The sequence below is a fragment of the Ostrea edulis genome, chromosome 5 (assembly GCF_947568905.1).
Source record: "Ostrea edulis chromosome 5, xbOstEdul1.1, whole genome shotgun sequence".
Taxonomy (NCBI): Eukaryota; Metazoa; Mollusca; class Bivalvia; order Ostreida; family Ostreidae; genus Ostrea; species Ostrea edulis.
In genome coordinates this window covers 38,584,193-38,603,872 of record NC_079168.1, presented here as the reverse complement: position 1 = coordinate 38,603,872, position 19,680 = coordinate 38,584,193, and positions in this window count along the sequence as shown.

Sequence of the window (19,680 nt, the reverse complement as noted above, 5' to 3'; positions counted from 1 at the left end):
ATATGTTACTTATGTCTCTCAACTGATTCAATACGGAAGACCTTGTTCTGCGAATGATCGATAATTTAATCAGGAACAGGCTACTGACAAATAAGTCGATGTTAGAGGAGGTTCAACATTCTCGTTTAAAGTCAGCCTTTTTCAAATTTCATGGTCGTTATAACGATCTAATTTGTCATTGAGTCACATCCTGTCTGGTGTGTTTTGCACAAATATTTTTAGGTCATTCTTTATTCACTGAATTTGATTACGGATTTTTCCGTTAACGTGATCAGGATATAGGAGTCACGGCGGGTGTGAGCTGTGTACAGGCTATGCTTACTCTTCCTGGGCACCTGATCCCACTTCTAGATTGTCCAGGGTTCCGTGTTTATGCTAATCTAAACTTTGTATTCTTTATAGTAGTTATTAGATTGATCACTGTTCAAGCATACATTATACAAATAAGGCCAATCGAAGATGTCTGAGAGTTAAATCAGTCTACAATGAACTTGAAAGTTTGACCTAGTTCTTTTACCTAGGGTGATATCAAATAGTTTACGTTGCATTATTATTAAATATCGTCATTACAGATTAATCAGCCATGCAAAAAATAAAGATTACAAGTGTAGAGCAGAACAAACATAGACCCTGAAAAAACCAGAGGTGGGACCAGGTGTTCAGGAGGAGTAAGCACCCCCTGTTGATCGCTCAAACTCTCCATGAAACCTTTATCTTGATCACGTAAATGGCCTATACGCTGTACAAATTAATTTACGAAATAACGATGTAAGCAATAAATATCAAGGTTAACATTTGGGGTCGACTTTGAATATAGTATATAGAAATTGCACCATGCCCTCTGATGAGCGTTTTGTTGACTTCTATAAAATACAGTCTGTCGAGATTAAATACACAAAATTACTGAAAATATCCATTGACAATGCCATCAAAAATAACTCGAGATATTTATTACATATTTATCCAGTGGATATCACTCATACGATATTGTTCTTATACCATACTATGTATTCCTACGCCACGTGACATAATGTGCATTGGAACTGGATCAGGGTGACAGAATTCAAATTGTAAAAATTTATAAAAATGGCACAGGTGTTGTTAAAATCGTCAAAATTTGAAAACAATGAATTTATTTGTGAAATAATTAGTTAAGGCTAGCCTAGTTATTGTCTCGAAAAAGTTAAACAGCCTGCAGCTCGGCGTTGCATACAACCCCTGATCATATTTTGTATCGATAGTAAATTTTCTCAATGATCAAAGAAAACAAAATTAAATTGAAAGAAAAAATATGAGGTGACATGAACTGAAATCGTTTTTCTTGAAACTCAAAATGAAAGCCGGTCCATTCACCCCCTGTCAGAACCGAATGACGTACTATGTAAATCTTTCTGAGCGTTAGAAAACCCGATAGTTCACATTAGGTAACAACATTGTCTTTGTTTGTAAGGTATAGACAGTTGCTTCTAGAACCGAATGACGTACTATGTAAATCTTTCTGAGCATTAGAAAACCCGATAGTTCACATTAGGTAACAACATTGTCTTTGTTTGTAAGGTATAGACAGTTGCTTCTTCAACAAAAACGGAAATATTCATATCTAGTGATCAGTCATTCAAAAACTTACTTTGTTAAACACTACTCTGATTCCACGCACAAGTATTCTGAAGTTGAAATAAAAAAATATGCTAGAGTTCCTTATTGACAATATCTTCGTGGTCTTTGGTGATCAGGTGTTCCAACAGTCTGTTGGAATTCCCATGGGCACGAATTGTGCTCCTTTGTTAGCTGACCTGTTTTTATATTCATATGAAGCAGAATTTATTCAAAAACTTCTACGTGAGAAGAAAAACTCTCGCTGTAACCTTCAATTCGACTTTTAGATATATCGATGACGTTTTGTCTATTAACAATGATAGCTTTCATTCATATGTCGATTTGATATATCCCTGTGACCTCGAAATAAAGGACACCACAGAGTCGTCCACTTCTGCTTCATTGTAACGTGCGCCGAATACACAAATCTATTTATAGCGAGTTCAATTGACACACTTACAACAACACCAGTGAAAACGATTTGAAACTTTTACAAATTTTAATTCTACATAATTAATCACAAATATATAAACATACAATGATACAGAAGTACACAACACAGATCTAAAGTTCTACTCAACTTGTTTATAATGATCAGCGTCTCCGTGAATCAGTTCAGGAATCCTCGCACACACGTTTATACGGATTACAGATCAGATGCGCGATCCTAGCTAGATGATCGGGCCAGGCACTTCCACGGACCGGCGGATTACGAAGTGCTTCCATTTTACCGAGATTACTGCCATCTTCTTCTCCAGCCACAACACTACTCCTTGCAGATTATCACGCGCTCGACCTGTCCCGTCATCCGATCACACACGAAGCTTTCCAAGTGACGTCACAGATACACAAAAACAAAACAGCTGATGCAACAGTTTAAATATATAACCAAATATCGTAACATTCATACTTAGATATTTTATTGAAAGTAGACATTAACGGCAAACTGACAACTCAACTGTATGACAAACGGGATGATTTCAGCTTCTCCATCGTCAACTTCCCATATTTGTGTAGCAATATTCCATTATCACCTGCATATGGTGTTTATATATCTCAACTGATTCGATATGCAAGAGCTTGTTCTACGTATAGTCAGTTTTTAAATCGAGGTAAGCTACTGACAAACAAGTTGATGGTACAGGGATTTCAACAGTCTCGATTGAAGTCAGCATTTCGAAAATTCTATGGTCGTTATATCGATCTAGTTCGTCAATACGACCTCGCATTGGGTCAAATGCTGTCTGACGTGTTTCATACCGATTGTTAAGTCGTTCTTGGCACACTGATTTTGACTACAGATAACTCCGTTTACCTGATCAGGATATAGAGCTCACGGCGGGTGTGACCGGTCAACAGGGGATGCTTACTCCTCCTAGACACCTGATCCCACCTCTGGTGTGTCCAGGGGTCCGTGTTTGGCCAATTATCTATTTTGTATTGCTTGTAGGAGTTATGAGATTGATCACTGTTCGTTATCTTCACCTTGCATTAGGAAACGAACATACGATCTTTTATGACATACATGTATTTACCCCATTATCTAGTGGATGAAAGGTAAAGATTTTTTTCCCCAGTTTTATTCAGGTATATAGTCAGGCTTTTACACAACCCTTACAACCCAACCTGACCAGGGGGTACAGAGTTTTATGAATTCCAACACTATCGCTCACACATTCACACGGACAGACATTCATACTAAACAAAGGCTAGAAGTAAAGAAAATAGAAAAAAATTGGCAATGTACTCTGGCTGAGTTCATAAAAATCATACTATAATAATTAACAATCAGATATGTGATGGAATACCAAGGTTGTTATTTTAAAAAAAACAAACTACTTTAAACACAATATTGATTGAATATACATTTACCTCACCTCTTACGAAGAAAAAGAAAAATTATAACAAATGTATATAATATTAAAAAAGAAGCATTTTAGGATATTTTTGTTTTAACATAGTTTACATTATACTTGAGCTAATGTTTCAAATGATTTCCATTTTTTTTCAAACTGATCTGTACAATTATATTTACTTGCAATTTGTTTTTCCACTCTGTATACATTAGTTCTAAGTAGCTTTAAATTTACTCAATGACAAACAATCTCCTGTACATTTGGTTAAGTATATATAATGTTTCAAATGGTAATTTACAAAGTTTACCATTTTAATTTTCGAACATCCAAGGATAAAAGTTTTCTTATCAGTTATAATATTGTATGAAAAGGTTTTTGTAAACCAACATTGCACATTTCTTTAAAAAATACTGACTTTTTCACAATCATACATAATGTGTTCCAATGATTCTCTCTTTTCTAAACAAAAAGTACATAAATCGTTGTCTGATTTCCCAATCATTTTCAAAAAAGTGTTTGTAGTTAAAATTCTATGATTTACTCGATATTGTAGCCATTGTAATTTACTATCTTTTGTGTTCATAAAAACATCGTTATGAATTCCTCTCCATTCTTCACTAGATATTTCAAATTGTTTATCCCATTTTTTTTTGTCCAGTTGGGTTTTCTTTGCTAGAATTCAATATTTTGTAAATTATTCTATTATTGGTTTTATTATCTAGTAAAGATAAAATGTGTAAGGGAATAGTTGGTTCTTGTTCTTTAATCAGATGATCAATATTAAAATCTTTCATCATTTTCTTTACTGCTTGTGTTACTCCAAAAAATTATTTTTAATATCAAATATTGGTTTGAATTGAGCATAAGTCATTATATTCCCTTTCTCATCTAGTAACGGATTTATTAAGTAAATATTGTTTTTACTCCATTCCTTCAAAGACATTAGTTTTTTTTTTTTTTTATCTACTTTTAGTTTTTCATTGTACCAGAGAACAGTTTTACCCATTTTTTCTGGTGTCAATTCATTTTCAAAATAATTCTCGTTTTTTCCAAGAATTAAAAACATCTTGCCAAAATTTGTTTTTGAATTTGAAAGGTAAAGGTAACAAACAGTGATTAATCTCATAACTCCTATAATCAATACAAAATAGAGAGTTGGACAAACACGGACCCGTGGATATATCAGAGGTGGGATAAGGTGTTTAGGAGTGCCTCCCCTGTCGACCGATCACACCCACCGTGAGCCCTATATCTTGATCAGGTAACGGAGTTATCTGTAGTCAAAATCAGTGTGCCAAAAACGGCCTATAACAATCAATATGAAACACGTGAGACAGCATTGGTCCGTGTTTGCCCAACTCTCTGTTTTGTATTGCTTATAGGAGTTATAAGATTGATCACTGTTCGTTAGCTTCGCCTTTCACTCAATGATAGGTTGTATTGGCAAACTAGATTGTTATAACGACCATAGAATAGGCAAAGAGCTGACTTTGAACGAGACTGTTGAAACCCCCTTCACCATCAAATTGTTTGTCAGTAGCCCGCCTCAATTTAAAAACTGGTCATATGCATAACAAACTCTTGCGCATCGAATCAGTTGAGATATATAAACACCATATGCAGGTGATAATGGAATATTGCTATAGAAATATGGGAAGTTCACAATGGAAAATCTGAAGAGACCCCGTGTATGTACACATATTGACTTAAATTTAGTGATTTTTATTTACGCGAATCTTTGTCAATAGCCAAAAACCCGGCAATACGATGTTTATTTAAAGCGAGTAATTGCATAATGAGTGTGTCTGGTACATTTAGGAGTGGTTTTGCCCATGTTATTTTGAAAAGTTATGAATTGTTTCTGTCACAGTGAATGGAGTAAACGTAGACTGGTTTTACAACCTGCAGGCATGTTCACGGAACTTTCATAAGATATGTCTTAAGATACATTGTAGAACTTAGGAAAAAAGTTAAGAACATCCTAAGATCAACTTAGGACACGTCTTAGGACGTATCTCAAAGATATCTTAGAAACATCTAAAGTTAGGAGATCTGAACTACATTGTACATAATGTACATAGGAACATTCTTATTCCTTTACGTGTATTTATACACATGATATTCGTGACATATTTCCGAGAAAACAATTAAAATCTAGACATACAGTTAGAGAAAAGACAGACAATTTATCTATATGAATATTCTTAATTTACAAGTACAATGTAGATACCCTGAATTCAATATAACTATGTTATAAACTAGTAAATTCTACTTAAAATAGAATAGTAAAACAAACGGATATTGTGGTACTCAAACCTATGCATGTATGTTTAATATACTAGTACATGTATATCATTATTTCTTCTTATGATTAATGTAATGCATGCAAAACCACTGAGCCATGCAATACTTGTGTACGGTAATTTAAAAATCGAACCGACATACCTTCATATACATATACTCATGTCAAGGTCTTTGATAACAATAATTCAACAATTGTTTTTCCGACACAAGTCAAACCGGTCTGAATTTGATTTGTGAGTTGTGCGGATTAGTGTATTATCGTTTGTAAGAAGAGGAAGTTGAAGGAACCCAAATTTTTCAAGTGGGAAAATTTTAAGTTCTACTTGATGAGGTAGAAAAAACCTATACACCTTATTCAGTAAATTAACATCCTTACTTATAAAGTAGAGAAGAGGGGAATATTTGTGGGAAGTTACAGTATATGCGTCTATATATTTATTCACAATTACTTAATTTTGCGGGTTGTTAATGTCATTAAATATCTTTTCACTGTTTCTGTGATTGCTTCACTTCAATATCATGTTTATACAAACTTAGGATGATGTTAGGACAAGGGTTATGCTGTCCTAAAGTTAGGATGAACTTATGGAGAGTACTAAATTTAGGAAAGCTTCGAAAACCTGACTTAAGACTAAGACGTGTACTAAGACATACTTACGGTAGGACACGTCTTAGTCCTAAGACAGCTTCGTGAACATGCCTGCTGAACTGTACATGACCCTCAATTAGTACAGTACAAGATAAAATCGACTTTGTGCATACCTTTAAGTGGGGTCCATGGTAGTCTTGTAGGTGAAATTTAGCTGATTTATCAAACACTAGTTGGCTTAAAGTGGCCAAATCTGGAAGAACTCATTTGATACCAATTATGAATAAAGAAGTAACTGACCCTTTGTCTGTCTCGTAGACTCTCGAACTGGATTATTACGTCTGAATTTAAAAAAGACTTTCCCGCTTTTTACAACGTATGGTGCTGATTTACCATTGCAGCTCTGGAAGATACTTATTGCAAAGTAAAAACACAAATCTTGTTTGTATGGATTTTAAAATAACGGAGCGTAGTACGTCCGGGCAATTTCCATTATAATTGGGGAGACATTTAAAAAACGGGGTGTGACAATTTTCACCAAATGTTCATTGTGTTGTTGAGGTAGAATCATCTGTTAACGAGAATGTCATTAAGAAAACAGATGTTCATAAATGTGTTAGATAAAGAGATTCTGTATTTACCAGTTTTTAATTTGTGTATTTATAAGTTGTATGTTATTTTTATAAGTTGTATGTATGTATGAATGCATTTATCTGATAATTCAATTAAATAATCTCATTAACACAATTTCTACAGATGGGACAAAATTTCAGCAAGCAACTGCACTTACATTGAGTAAAGAAAACTTCAAACACGTTTTAACTGAAGTGATGGAACACGAGATTTCAGCTATGTGTGAAGAGGTAGCAAGTCATAATATTCATGTTGATGAAAGGTGAAGATAACAAACAGTGACCAATCTTATAACTCCCATATAGAATATAAAATAGATGGCTGGGCAAACACCAGAGATGAGATCAGGTGCCTAGGAGGAGTAAGCATCCCCTGTCGACTGGTCACACCCGTCGTGAACCCTATATGAAATGGAACAGTTTTACAGGCGTACAGGTAACAATGTCAAAATCACAAGGATTACAGAAACACGTAGAGAAAATACAGATATTCTTGTTCGGGACGTAATGAAAATTATCGAGAAGAAGATCACATGACCCTCGGATATATAGAAATCATCGTTTCCAAAAACAACGAGATATAATCGTGAAGTTTGTCAGGAGAGAAAACAACTGAAAATTACACAACAGGGAAAGTAAAAACAAACCAGACCTATCTACATACACGAGGTATACTGATCCATTGATCCGTAGCCGTGAAGCTCTGTTTGGTAAAACACACGGCCTGGTTTAAAATAACGGTTGATAGAGCTGCTGGACGTATGCCGGAATGGCATATGTGAAAACAATCGGTCCAACAGGCAAGAAGATTATCATCACAACTGAGAAAGACCTTGTTAAATTTTATCCTTAACACAATGATATTCATGTCAAACGAATTAGAAAACGAACCAGACGACCAACGAAGGCACAAAATACACCCTTCATTAAAACCGGAAACACCCGAGAGATGATGATGTAGGGTGGTGTTTTTGTTTAAGCCACGAGTTGTACAAGTTTACCCAAGGTAGTATCAGCCATTATCAAGCTGCAATATACGTTCTGTGCATTGTATGAAGAAAATGTCCTAGCTTAAAATCTGGGACAGGAAATAAGTAAACAAAGCAAGAGCTCTCTGTGTAAAACATTTCCCCCAAAATTGACTAATTTGAACAACCTGGAGTTTTCCAAACGTCACAGAAAATTAGAAAATTGTAGGGAACCAAAATCCTTCCTACTTAACAGCTTCTTTAGTTTGGAAAATGTGAAAGGAGTAAAATTGACAAATCAAAGACTCAATTGAAAATATTTCCTAATAAATTACTACATATAGGGTCAACAATCTGTAATTATCTCGATGAAAATCCCTGCTACATCCAATTACCATACAAACACTGTAAGATAAGAAGATCCTCATGGACGCGTTGTAGTTGAGACCAATTGATGAATACAATACGTCTATTTCAACGGCTGGGAGTTCCGACAGAAATGAAAGCAGAATATAAATATTAGAAATAAAATTGAATTTTGAAAATACACGAGGGTATGAAATGCAAGGCTTGACGCTGTCATACTTTTCATGAAGCGCTAATGCAGTGCATACCGTCAAAGATTTTCAAATGTAACGCTTCACGCCAGCATACTTTTCATGAAGCTCCAATTCAAATGGAGTTCATACCCTCACATATTTTCAAAACTGAAGTTTACTTCTGAAATCTCCAGAGTTGTTAATAATTAATGAGAGAATGTTGCTGTCATTATATCAGCTGAAGATATTGCTGTTGTACGTTAATGACCGAATACTGTCATTTATGGCACTAATATCGAAATTATCATCAGTGGATTTTGTATCATGTATCATATGAAGGTCTTTCAAAAGATAATGAAATGGATCATTTATAGTTTTTATGTCGCTGTTCATATTGTATGAATTTTTGTTAGGTCTTGTGTGAGAAGAAATGCACATGACAAAACATATTGCTGATGTTCCATACATACTTAAGTGCAAAACACATGTTCAAATCGAGCAGTTTTACTGTGTAGATTGGGTGTTGTACATCCCGTTCACGGCGGGTGTGATAGGTCGACAGGGAATGATTACTCCTCCTAGGCATCTGATCCCACCTCTTGATATATCCAAGGGATCCGTGTTTGCCCAACTCTTTATTTCGTATTCCTTATAGGAGTTACGAGATTGATCACTGTTCGTTATCTTCACTTTATAGGAGTTAAGAAATTTATTACTGTTCGTTATCTTCACCTTTATAGGAGCTAAGAGATTGGTCACTGTTCTTTATCACCACCTTTTAAGTAATATTAGCTCTTTTAAATTCTTTATACATATATGCATCATTATAAGCCACGTTTAAAGTCAGCAATTCGCAAATTAACCCTCTAATTTGCAGACACCAGTCATTTGATCGAATGCTGTCTGACGTGTTTCACACCAATTGTTAGGTCGTTATTTACATACGGATTTTGATTACGGATTACTCCGTTTACCTAATCAAAATATAGGGCTCACGGCGGGTGTGACCAGTCAACAAAGATTTATACTTATTTATTATACCAGAATGTTTTTGCTATATAAATGTTAGGTGAATAAATTTGCTTTTTCTTCTGGATAACGCTAGACGTGAAATAGTTTCTGAACTATCTGCCCTTGGGAAATAGTCTCGAAATGCTACATTTTCCCGCGTTTTGTTTTCTGTGACGTCAAAGTCCGATAACTCTAATTAGTTTACTTCACTTTGGTATGTCTGACACGAGTAAAGTCTACTCTGGTATTAAAACACATATTTACGGACTATTCGGACAATTGCAAGTTTATTTTCCCCCTCGGGAAATAGTTGCTGTCTTGGGGGACAATAAACTTGCTATTGTCCTCATAGCCAGTAAATAGGTGTATAATATTAAGATGTTTAATGATCAACATCGAGCTTGGGCCTTCCTCTGTAATATCTGGAACCCACCACTGCATCTTCAGGAAAACCAGGTATTACCCAGATAAGGTTAATTATCGATGATTATAACCGCAACCATCATGTGCATTTTTAGCATAGAAGTGTACAGAATACTTTCTGTGCACGCATACATACATGTGTATATTGTAAAATAACGTGTATTGGTCCAATACACGTTAAAAATACCTTAAAATATTAATTTGCTGTAACGCGACTCATCATGTTAATAATGTGTAAATGCATGCAGGTGAGTAACGGAAGGAATGTCTAACTAAAACCATTAAGTTTGAAACCTTATGGTACAAATCATGCTTTATCTCTTTCAAATTCTGCTAAGTATTACAATGAAAAACTACAACATCAAACATGTATCATCATATTTAAACATAAAGAATTTGCTTTTATATATTTAAGGAATGACTTTAATTCTGGTGCAAGTTATACGAGTATATACTGGTTTGGATCAGTTTACGCTTTCGCTTACGCGTAAACTGACCCAAACCAGATTATACTCGTATAACTTGCCCCAGAATTAAAGTCATTCCTTATAATTTAATGCAAGAGACAAAGATCCTAACCTTCGTTTATAAAAATGTACATAAACTAGGAAAAATACAAGTCAACTGAGCCCGCAATGATTCACTTAGCAACAACGACGAAGCGTCTAGCGGTGAAGGTCGCCATCTTTAATCTTAGTTCTACGGAGCCTAGTCTATTTATCAAAATATTGTATCGAAGATGAAGTTTGTCATGATAGAAAATATGTGTAGACTATGCATGCAATGCGTATTTCGCTGCCCTTCAGAGATAGAGATCGACTTTGAAGTCGCTCATCTCCGAATAATTGAGAAAATACGGGGAACTGCATTGCTTAGGCCTACCCAAAATAAATCTTCAAATATCAGAAAATGTGATAAGTTGCGGTATTTAACTCTGTGAAAACTTCTACTACATGAAAACTTACCATTGCATGCAACGTTGTTGCAAATAGTAAATCCAACACAAGAAAATATATATAAGAAAGTGACAAATTGTGATCCACATGTCAATGTGACTGACGTCATGTGATAAAATGTGACATATGAATTTTTGTTTGCTTTGTTGAAAGGCGGATCAAGCAATGAAACACCCCCTCCCCCGTGAGAAATGTATTTCAAAATGAACAGGGCAATGCTTACTTGGTAAATCATTAATTCGAATATAATATCTTTGTTTTAATCTATTATTCGACCATCATACAGAGAAAGATGTTTTACAACAGTGATTTACGTAAAAGTAGATGTTAATATTGACAACAAGAAAACAATATCTGTATCAAACCGAAAAAACTTATTCTACACGTTGACTTTCTATTCCATAGAAGGCTGAAAATAGTGCTGCGATATAAATTTAGAGAGAGAAAAAAAGTTCCGGCTTTGGATGTCAAGGGGGTGTATCCCCATACCAACCAGGTTACACAAAAATAACCTGCGTTCCTCAATTGGGATTTGACCAATCAGAGACAAGGATACAAGAAGAATTAAATTATATATATATATAATGGTTATTTAAAACTCAAATTTTCTACGCAACCCGCGTCTTTATCAAGAGACATATATTACATAAACAAATAACACACACCACGAAAACCAATGTTACCAATGTGGTTTATTGATACTTGTCGTTTTTCGTGGTGTGTGTTATTTATGTAATATATGTATCTTGATAAAGACGCGGGTTGCGTCGAAAATTTGAGTTTTAAATAACCAACAGTGTTGTGGCCTTTTCAGTGCTTTTATAGATAGATAGATAGATCAATAGAATTTTTGGAAGATAATTACTTTAGGCCAAAATAACCATGAGTCAGTTTCAGTGATTTTCATTGGTTTAGTATTGAACATTTAACACAGAGAAATCCTACACTACATATATATATATATATATATATATATATATATATATATATACACACACACACACACACACACACACACACACACACACACACACACACACACACACACACACACATATATATATATATATATATATATATATATATATATGTTTGTGTGTGTGGTTGAATTATACAATATCTGTCTTTGTTTAAAAAGGTATTCTTCCCAAATTGAACATGGCGCATTTACAGGAACTTAGCAGCAGGTAATCAATAATGACATTATTCTGTAACTGATTATCACTGGTAGTGTTCAAAAACACTTTTTATGCGATGTTTAATGTGTCAAAACAAAAAAAGAAAAATTAGATTTGACTATTGACATTTGCTAAGCTTGTAACTAACGTGTCACCGCTCCTCTGAAATGTGGCAATACTTAAACCGATTACATTGTACGAGAAGTGCGACATTGGTGGGTCAAATACACACCTTATCTTAGCCGACTTTTTCTTGATCACGAAGTACAATTCATTTGGGGTAAACATCAGAACCAAAAAATAGTATTTTAATTAAGAAATAAATAACAATTTTGAAAATATCAATATGGTGAAAATATCAACATGGTGAACCAGATTCCACCACAGTTCATGTGTCATGCTGACCTTATGGAAAATCCAGTGTAGGAGTTTGGTCGATTGTTATAATGACTCAAGAGAATATAACAACCTGAGCAATTCAAACACGGTACACGAAGTGCTCCGTACTGCCATTTCTGTGTGTTGTTTTCCCGTTTCCAAACATAAGAAATTTAATATAGGAACTCCTAATTTTGGTACTCCGATATTCTCTTAAAGCACTCTGAAAAAAAATCTTTAAATCGGGAAGATGATAATATCGTATCAGAAATGAATCGTCTTTAGCCATTACTCTGTATACAAGAGTTGCCAAGTGACGCATAATTTTCATAACTTTTAATGTAGTTAATAAATTATGACCCTAAATTACATGTAATCCATACATAATGGTTCTGGTGCACAAAACTTGCTCCGACCAGGTGCCCCTTTCTAGCTTTGATTTTCTCCCATTTGGGCTAAATCCGAATCGCCCAAATCCCATCAAGAATACCATGCGAGGGGATTTAGACACTGTGCACTATCAAAAACTCTGTCTGCCTTTCTTAAAATCCACCATCCCTCTCCACTACTGACCTTCTACTGGACCATGTAGGGGTTCCCATGGATTTTTAAAGCAACTGGCCAAGTGTCTTAGTTCCGTATTTGCACCCCTCTATATGTTCTAGGAATCATGGTGACACATACATGTTGCATACCATCTTTTTCATTAAGCACTCGCCTATACCTGACATATATCTGAAAATTAATTTACTCACGTAAACTTACTTCGAATATGAGGTATTTCCATTTTTAAAGAAAGTTGACCTGGTCTATACTGCGAAATTGTCCCCTTGATGATAGCTTGCATAGCTTATAAGTACTTTCCCATTATGTACTTGTGACAATGCCCCACCTACTACATGAAAGGTGAAGATAACTAATAGTGATCAATCTCAGAACTCCTAAAATGAATACAAAATAGATAGTTGGGCAAACACGGACCCCTGGACACACCAGAGGTGGAATCAGGTGCCTAGGAGGAGTAAGCATCCCCTGTTGACCGGTCACACCCGCCGTGAGTCATATATCCTGATCAGGTAAACGGAGTTATCCGTAGTCAAAATCAGTGTGTCAAGAACGGCCTTACAATCGGTATGAAACACGTCAAACAGCATTTGACCCAATGATAGATTGTATTGACGAACTAGATCGTTATAACGACCATATAATTTGCGAAATGCTAACTTCAATCGAGACTGTTGAAACCCCTGTACCATCAACTTGTTTGTCAGTAGCTTGCCTCGATTTAAAAACTGACTATACGCAGAACAATCTCTTGCGTATCGAATCAGTTGAGAGATATAAACACCATATGCAGGTGATAATGGGATATTGCTACATAAAAATGGGAAGTTAACGATGGAGAAGCTGAAATCATCCCGTTTGTCATACAGTTGAGTTGTCAGTTTGCCGTTAATGCCTACTTTCAATAAAATATCTAAGTATGAAGCAAAAGTGGAGGACTCTGTGGTGTCTTTTATTTCGAGCTCATAGGGATATATCGAATCGACATATGAATGAACGTTATTATTGTTAATAGACAAAACGTCGTCGATATATATTTAGGCCACAGCAAGAGATTTTTTCTTCTCACGTAGAAGTTTTTTAATAAATTCTGCTTCATATGAATATAGAAACAGGTCAGCTAGCAAAGGAGCACAATTCGTGCCCATGGGAATTCCAACAGACTGTTGGAAGACCTGATCACCAAATACCACGAAGATATTGTCAATGCGAAACTCTAGCATATTTTCTATTTCAACTTCAGAGTACTTGTGCGTGGAATCAGAGTGGTGTTTAACAAAGTAAGGTTTTGGATGACTGATCACTAGATATGAATATTTCCTTTTTCAATTTTTGTCGAAAACTTAACTGTGTATGATGTCAAAAAGTTTAGGAATGGTCGTGTATAGTGTTCAAAAGTCATAGGTTTTGATGTTATTGATTTGGGAAAAGTTTTGCGATTTCAAGTCTACTACAAGTTCTTCAGAATTGTTTAGAATCCACATTTAATTAACACCACTTCTGTCATATGTAGTCGCACAGTAAGTTTGAAGTTTCTCCTTCACAGCTGTTAATATTTTCGTGAGGAGCAACGATAGGGGCTTGGTAAAGCACTTACTAGATCCAGCAATGTAACTTTGTTTGTAAGGGTCTTTATGTAGTTTAGGAATCCAGTATAGGTACGGTAACTCATATTCATTCGACCCATTGACTGGGATATTAAATGTGTCTAAAATTGAAGCATGGTTTTCAAGAATTTCATCTTTTGAATGGACAGTTGGAGTATAACTATGATTACCGAAAGTGGAATTAATGCCAAGTTCGTTTAAAATACAGTTGTAATAATGAGCCTTACAAACAAATACAATGTTGTTACAAGCTTTGTCAGCTGGAACCAAAACATATTCCTTATGTAACCTATCTAATTCTTTTATCACTTCTGGTTTACTAAACACAGAAGGATAGATGGTACGTACATATCACCGGAAGTGGTGACGTCTCCATATGAGTGAAATATTCTCGAGAGGGACGTTAAACAATATACAATCAATCGCAAGATCATGGGGGGGGGGGGGGGGGGGGGGGGCAAAAACAACATAATCCCTCAAGAAGTGAAAATAATTGACTGCGGTCAATTTCAAAATACCATAAAGAATACAAAATTTCGAAAAGAGTAAACAGGTACCCATAAACATACCAGAGGTCGGATGAGGTGCCGAAGAGGAGTACAGTTTTAAGCATCTCCGATCACACCTGCCATGAACCCTATATGTTGATCAGGTAAACGGAGTGATCCGTAATCAAAATCAGTGTTGAAAGAACGGTCTAACACATCAGACAGCAATGATAGCTGGTATTTGTAAATCAGATCATTATAACCATCATAAAACAATCGAAAAACCAACTTTAAACGACATCAACTTATTTGTCAATAGTCATCTTAATTTAAAAATTGAGCATACATAGCGCATACACAGACCATACTCTTGGGTATCGAATAGTTGAGAGAAACAACCACCTTATACCATAAATAATCATGAAAAATTGCTACACAAATATATTAATTTAACGATGGAGAAGCTGAATTATGCTACACAAATATGGGAAGTTAATGATGTAGAAGCTGAAATCATTCCGTTTGTCACAAAACTGTGTTGTTGGTTTGCTGTTGACATCTTTATTCAATAAATTACCCAAATATGAAGTAGATATGGAAGACTCAGTGGTGTCTTTTATTTCAAGTTTTCCGTAATTTATCGATTCGAAATATGAATTAAAATGAGTATTGTTGATAGATAAAACGTCGTCGATGTATCTAAATGCCGAGTTGAGGACCACAGCAAGAACCTTTTTTCTCATGTAAAAGCTAAATGTGGTATCAATGAGTGCTATCGTTTTGTTTATGACTGATATATGTGATGTATCAACAATGGGTCTTAAAAATATATACGTATTTTAAAATTTATTTTAATACTGATCAGAAAATGTTGTTGCATAGTCTCATATTAATTGTTGGGCTACAGTAGGGAGATCGTTATGGGGGTTTCCGTTGTTTTCTGCAGTCCTTATTCCCTTTTAAATCATGAACTTTCTTTTGCAAAAAAGGATGATATGGATTGGCTTTTTGTCCTCTGGGGGAATGTTGAACGTCTGGAGATTTGACCAAAAGATTTGTGAATTTTGGTATTGTTTGCTTCAAAGACACAAATTCTCAGCAGATATAGGTCGTCTACTGTAAACTATTGCTGTGAAGGATTACTGAGAGTTTAACTCTCCTTCTAAGACATGCATGTCTAGGATATCTTCCTCTGGGTATTTGAAACAGTTTAACTTGATGTCGTCTGCTAACCATTTTGTCCAGAAAAGAGCTCAATCAGGGTCTGCATGTATACCATCATAGTATGTAGGATACGCGTACTCACTGAACCCCACTGTTTTGGTAATTTGTATCCTGGTGACGTCTTTTTAGATCACAGTTAATTAAAGGGTAGAATTATTTCTTTAACGGCAGGGTTAATTCCGTTGATAACAGAATTTACCTGTTGAATATGCATGCACATTTCCGTTTCTATCTGAATGAATCTGGGTCAAAGTGACCAATATATTAGTTGCAAGACAGAACATCTCAATGAATGGGTTGGGTGACCACACGGTGATACTGAGACAACAAATATCAGAATTATTCCTAGACCTTTGTAGATTTATCTCCTTTCTACAAAAATATCGCAGGTACCTAATCACACTTCCAAGTCAAAAAGGTTCACGAAATGGACAGCAAACCAAATTGCATAACTTTATGATATTGCTAACAAAAAAGTGAAGGGGTTCCTCCTGGCCCCCCCCCTCCCCCCCCCTCTTTCCGGAAGCCTTTAATGAGAAAAAACTTACTTTTGAATTCAAATTGTAGAGAATTCTCAAGAAACATATATGGCAGGTGACAAGGCTGTCGACTAGGCTTTGTAATATCGAATTTATTTTTTTGGTCTCTGACTGATGACAACATTGTCGACAATATTATACAGTACAATGTCTGGCGGGAAATTGATGTGCAAATTTTGATTTCCGCTTTCGGTGATGATTTCTCAAAGAAAGCCAAAAAATCGTTAATCAATCAGCTCAGAGATGTCACGTCGGAAATTCTGGACTACGTGTAAAAGTGCATTTTTTGTAACGTTACGACTTACAAATATCGAAAAAGGAAATTAATGAAATATATATATATGTTCCAACAACACAAGATACATATTGTACCTGTCAGCGTCGGACTCACAACGTGGATACAAGGTCAAAAACAAGAATTATAATAAAACGCACTAAAATGACCAACGAAACGATCCCGTGGGGATCCGGGTTAGTACCCCTAGATTGTCGTAAGAGGCGACTAATTAGGGCGGTCCTTCGGATAAGACAGTAAAACCGAGGTCCCGTGTTACAGGAGGCGTGGTGCGATAAAGCCTGTCAGCGTCGGACTCACAACGTGGATACAAGGTCAAAAACAAGAATTATAATAAAACGCACTAAAATGACCAACGAAACGATCCCGTGGGGATCCGGGTTAGTACCCCTAGATTGTCGTAAGAGGCGACTAATTAGGGCGGTCCTTCGGATAAGACAGTAAAACCGAGGGTCCCGTGTTACAGGAGGCGTGGTGCGATAAAGCCCCCCCCCCCCCCCCGCAAAGGCCGTAAGCACCGAACAATTGTGACTTCTCCATACGAGTGTAAAATTCTCGAGTGGGACGTAAAACAATATACAACCAACGAACCAACGATACGAAGAATACGCAGTTTCCGAGATATCAGTTCTTCTGTGATGGAGGTACGTTTATTATTCTGTTGACCGGTTGGGAAGATACAATATGTATACATCTATTATAGGCTAGCTAAGCAAATGAGGATAAAAGTTGTAAAGGCTTAAATTTGGTTTATATCAGTCGTTGGTATACATTAAAATGACCATATCAAGAACAATATTTGTTAGAATAAGGTCATTAAATTAAATATGAAATTACTTTTACTTCCTCTTCTGCAAGAGTGATACTTTCATCGAAGAAAGGTGATTACCGCTTTTTGTTTGAGCTATTTTATTATCAAATACACATAAACTTACTAAAATTATGTGTCCCAGTAGTTTGGGTGGTTGCATGATGTCTGATAATCATCCTTTAGGCAATATATGAAGGCAGCGATAAGCATTTCGTACACACCGCGTGTTGACGAAAGTGAGTTTTGCGTCTCACTTTCTGCAAGAGTTCCACAAAGGGAAATTATTATTGGGCAAATCGGATATGGCGTATTAGATTGTCTATTTTTCGTGACGACCTGTCCCTTCCTCAGGACAAACGAAAAAGTTTACATAAGATGGCTGAAGATATACAAAAACTCTTGCTGATCACGCTTACCGTTGTTTCTGGATAAAATTTAAATATTTATTCAATTTTGTATCCCATATTATATTACAGTACGTAAAGCACCTAATTTTTATACACATGTACTAGCCGCGGTAACTTATAAGTTAGGGCGCTTGCTTCGCAATCGGTAGGCCTGGATTGACTCTCGTCCCCGTCTCCAACTAAGGATCTCATGTCACGATAAGAATTATCATTGATACGGCTGTAACGCATGCGTAGATCAAAATTTATGCACTTCGCCTGAAGCTTGAAAATGGGATGTAAAACAACAAATTTTACACAGGTAGTACTGCTATTGTATGTAATATGAAAGGTGAAGATAACGAACAGTGATCAATCTAATAACTTTTATAAGCAATACAAAATAGAGAGTTGGGCAAACACGGACCCCTGCATACACCAGAGGTGGATCAGATGTCTAGGAGGAGTAAGCATCCCCTGCGTATTCTTTGTAGGAGTTATGGGATTGATCACTGTTCGTTATCTGCACCTATCCATGATAATACTGCTGGTTTTTCTGAAATAATTTGTTTTCGAAGAAGCAATTCAAATTGTCCCAAAATATTTAAAGATACTTTCATATAAATATACATTGGAAAACGTTCAGCTTTTCTAAATTTTTTGTGTAAAAAGGCCAGCAACTGACATTGAAACAATCTTACGCGAACGCATGGTCAGTACAGAATTCAAACAAAGATTGATTGTATCTTGCTTAACGTCTCGCTCAAGAATTTTTCACTTATATGGAGACTTCACCAAGACCGGTGAAGGGCTTCAAATTTAGGCCCATGCTCGGCACGGCCATTGAACAGTGACGGTTCTTTAGCGTGCCACACCAGGCCCGTAGGCAGGATTTTATCAAGGGGGGGGGGTACATAGACTCGCAACGCGAGTCTATCACCTCACACCGCGAGGTGCCACTACGGCAGGGAGTCTGGGGTATTTGGTGCAAAATCCTGCAATCTAGCAATTTCCTGGCACTTAATTTGAATTTTGGAATCATGCCATTTTTACTATGAATTTTCATGATTTTCATAAAAAATCCCGACTTTAATAGTCACAATTCAAACAAAATGCCGACTTTAATAGTGCTTAGTAGTTTTCAAGGGGGGGGGGGGTTGGGGTTGGGGGGGGGGGGTTCGTACGAACCTTCCGCATGCGGGGCGAAAGCTCTAACCTCTCGGCCAGAACAACAATCCTCCACTAATGATTAATTTTAAAATATATTGTAAGAGAATGGGAGGCTGTAAGAGCTTAAATGTAAGAGAACTGTACAGTTTATTGTACGATTATGACG